Below are 3,776 nucleotides of genomic sequence, written 5' to 3' on the forward strand. Positions count from 1 at the left end.
CAAATTGCCAACATCTGTTGGATCATAGAAAAAGCAAAAGAGCTCCAGGAAAACATCTGCTTTATTGACTACGCCAAATCCTTTGACTGTGTGGATCACAACAAATTGTGGAAAATTCTTCAAGAGGTGAGAATACCAGACCACCTTACTGTCTCCTGAGAAATCTGTATGCAGGTCAAGAAGCAACAGTTAGAACTGGACATGGAACAACAGACTGGTTCCAAATAGGAAAAGGAGTACATCAAGGCTGTATATTGTCACCATGATTATTGAACTTATATGCTTCCCTGGTGGCTCAGAGGTTAAAGCATCTGCCTCCAATGCGGGAGACCCAGGTTCGATCCCTGGGTCAGGAAGATCCCCTGGAGAAGGAAATGGTAACCCACTCCAGTATTCTTGCCTGGAGAATCCCATGGACGGAGAAGGCTGGTAGGCTACAGTCCATGGGGTCGCAAAGAGTCGGACACGACTGAATGACTTCACCTCACCTTATGCAGAGTACATCATGCAAAATGGCAGGCTGGATGAAGCACAGACTGGAATCAAGATTGCCCAGAAAAGTATCAGTAAACTCAGATATGCAGATGACACCACCCTATGGCAGAAAGCGAAGAACTAAAGAGCCTCTTGATGAAAGTGAAAGAGGAGAGTGAAAAAGCTAGCTTAAAACTCAGCATTCAAAAAACTAAGATCATGGCATCCAGTCCCGTCACTTCATGGCATATAGATGGGAAACAATGGAAACAGTGAGAGACTATTTTTGGGGGTTCCAAAATCACTGCAGATGATGATTGCTGCCATGAAATTAAAAGACGATTGTTCCTTGGAAGAAAAGCTATGACCAACCTAGACAGCATATTAAAAGGCAGAAACATTACTTTACCAGCAAAGGTCCATCTAGTCAAAGCTATGGTTTTTCCAGTAGTCATGTATGGATGTGAGAGTTGGACCATAGAGAAAGCTGAGCACTGAAAAATTGATGTTTTTGAACTGTAGTGTTGGAGAAGACTCTTGAGAGTCCCTTGGACTGCAAGGAGATCCAACCAGTCCATCTGAAAGGAAATCAGTCCTGAATATTCATTGGAGGGACTGATGTTGAAGCTGAAACTCGAATACTTTGGCCACCTGATGTGAAGAACTGACTTAAAGGAAAAGGCCTTGATGCTGGGAAAGATTGAAGGCGGGAGGAGAAGTGGACGACAGAGGATGAGATGGTTGGATGGCATCACCGACTCAATGGACTTGAGTTTGAGGGGAGTTGGTGATGGACAGGGAAGCCTGGTGTGCTGCAGTCCATGGGGTTGCAAAAAGTCGGACACGATTGAGTGACTGAACTGAACTGAAGCTAGGAACTGGTAACCCCTTAGAGCTGGAAGTGTATACCACATGTATTTAGGCAATAGGGACATAAAATAAATATGTGATACTATTCTAATTTTTGCATCTTATAGTAGATATTTCCTTTTTTTAAGCATTAATTTTTTAGCTTTATTTTTATCACAAAACTAGCACATTTGATGTATAAAAAAGAGTACAAATAAGAAAATCAAAATCATTTATGATCACATTAGATAGATTATCTATCATTACACCATTTTAATAACTGACTACATATTCAGTCTGGAGCTTTGCTAGAGTGAGAACTCCTTTCCCACACTCTCCTCTTCCACACACCCCCAACTCTGTTCTTTATCTTCAAATTTTTCTGAGCTATTCTTGCCCATTTGCTCTTTTATTTGAGTTTGAGAATTAGGTTTTACTAAAACTCTGTTGGGATTTTTATTGGATTTGCATTCCTTTTATAGATTAATTGGAGTAGAACTGAAAATTTTACTATCTTGGTTCCTGTCTTTCATAAACACGGTATATTTCTCCATTAATTTATGTCTATTTTAATGTCTTTTTAAAAATATGGAAAGCTTCAGAAATTTGCATGTAATTTTTGCACAGGGACTGTGTTCATCTTCTCTGTACTGTTCCAACTTTAGTATATGTGTTGTCGAAGCGAGCATTCAGACGAATTTTTCTTTTAATGGTTGGATTATATTAGGAGAGAAAGGTAACATATTCTTCACTTTCTTTATGAGACCGAAAAGGAGATTAATCTGGGCTAGTTATTTCTGTCAAACATAAAAGCATTTAGTTGCATGGTAAAAGTGGAGGAAATGTTTCTATGTTCTCTCGCACCTTCTATCATCTAAATGGAAGGGTTTTTAAAAAAAAATTATTTATAGTTTTTTGGGGCTAAAAGGGAAGAAACCTTTTCTTTATCTTTGTGTGTGTTGGATTTTTTTATTTTTATTTATTTTTTAATTGGTGGAATATTGCTTTACAATTTTGTGTTGGTTTCTGCCCTAAAATAACACGAATCAGTCACAAATTGTATACATATCCCTTACCTCCCTCTCCTCCCCCAATATTTCTGTATATCTTTTTTTTTTTTTTTTTTTGGCTGCTCTGGGTCTTCCTTGTGGTGCGTGGGCTGTAGAGCCCTTAGGCTTCAGTAGTTGCAAGCAAGGGTCGCCCTGAGGCATGTGAGATCTTAGTTCCCTGACTAGGGATCTAACCTGAAGCCCTGCATTGGAAGACAGATTCCCACCAGAGCAATCCCAAAGTGGAAATTCCTTGGTGGTCTTGACAGAGAAATGCAGCCAATCAAAGGGGTTGGGACAACAGGGGAAAAGGAAAGGAAAGGAAAAGAAGATGGTCAGACATGATTTGGAGGAGGGCTGGGGAAATGGGTGGAGAACAGTGGGGCGGGCAGAAGAAACTGGGGAGGAGAAAATGATAGCAAGTGAGGATTTTCTGAGTTCTGCTATTCTAGAAAACCAGCAGCATCCCTTGGGATCTTGTTAGAAATTCAGAATACAGGCCCCGGCTCAGATTTACCCAATCCAAATCTTCATTTTAACAAGATCCCCAGGTAATTCTTATGCACAGTCAAGTTCCAGAAGCTCTTAGTTGCCCCCAGCCTATCTGAGCCAGACCTGATCAGTGTCATCAGCCTTAGCCCTATTAATAGACAAAACTGGTTTGGTTGCCTAGAGACCTGGAAATCTGGTTCCTCCTGTAGATTCTGCATCTCAGAGTGCTCCTACCACTTTGGCCAAAGCCGTGTGACTCCAGTTGGCCTCAGTTTCTCTGCTAGCGTGTTAGTTCTCTGCAGGGATTGGATCCTGGCCAGGACCCGTTTCCTCAGCGCGGTCCTCACATTCCGCCAGAGGCTTGCACTACCCCTTCCTCTGGGATGCAGGATGTGATTTTCTACTCTCTTCTCAGCTTCTGCTGGGGACCCGCTGTGACTGGCCTGATCACCTGGAACTGTGCCTGATTTTGAATATTGTCACCTGGACTTCTTCCAGAACTGCATTCTGCTGGCAGAGAGTTCACAGTCAGATGTCCAAGTAGCCTGGCTCAATCTGAGTTAGTCACGGCCTTTGACCGCTGCACACAAGTCTGCCTTGCTGCCTCCTGGGGACGGGCTAGCTTCTGAAGACACGCTCTGTCCCCTCTGTCCCCCCGAATCTTGGCTTCTTCCCCCTTCCCAGGGCCTGAGCTGATGTGGTCTCAGCCTGCCTTACACACAAATGTCTCCTACTAAAGAGAAGGAGGCCAGCATAGAGCAAGGGTGGCAGGACTCAGTCCCTTCTCTCTCTTAACATCTAAGATGCTGGGATTTCATGGCCCTGCTTGTGTGTGTAGACCTTGAGACTCCAAGCACTGCCCTTGGAGCCCTTTAGGTAAAAGATATCCTAAAAGTCTTGGAAGACTACTGA

General features: G+C 42.8%; 1 non-coding gene across 1 annotated transcript; it reads right to left on the bottom strand.

The window, feature by feature from the left end:
- Positions 1 to 1,905: 1,905 nt before the first annotated feature.
- LOC120870676 lies at positions 1,906 to 2,012 on the bottom strand. Its single transcript, XR_005722873.1, has one exon. It is a non-coding gene; the product is annotated as a U6 spliceosomal RNA (small nuclear RNA).
- Positions 2,013 to 3,776: the final 1,764 nt, after the last annotated feature.

Source organism: Oryx dammah, unplaced genomic scaffold (genome assembly GCF_014754425.2).
Source record: "Oryx dammah isolate SB20612 unplaced genomic scaffold, SCBI_Odam_1.1 HiC_scaffold_11, whole genome shotgun sequence".
NCBI classification, from domain to species: domain Eukaryota; kingdom Metazoa; phylum Chordata; class Mammalia; order Artiodactyla; family Bovidae; genus Oryx; species Oryx dammah.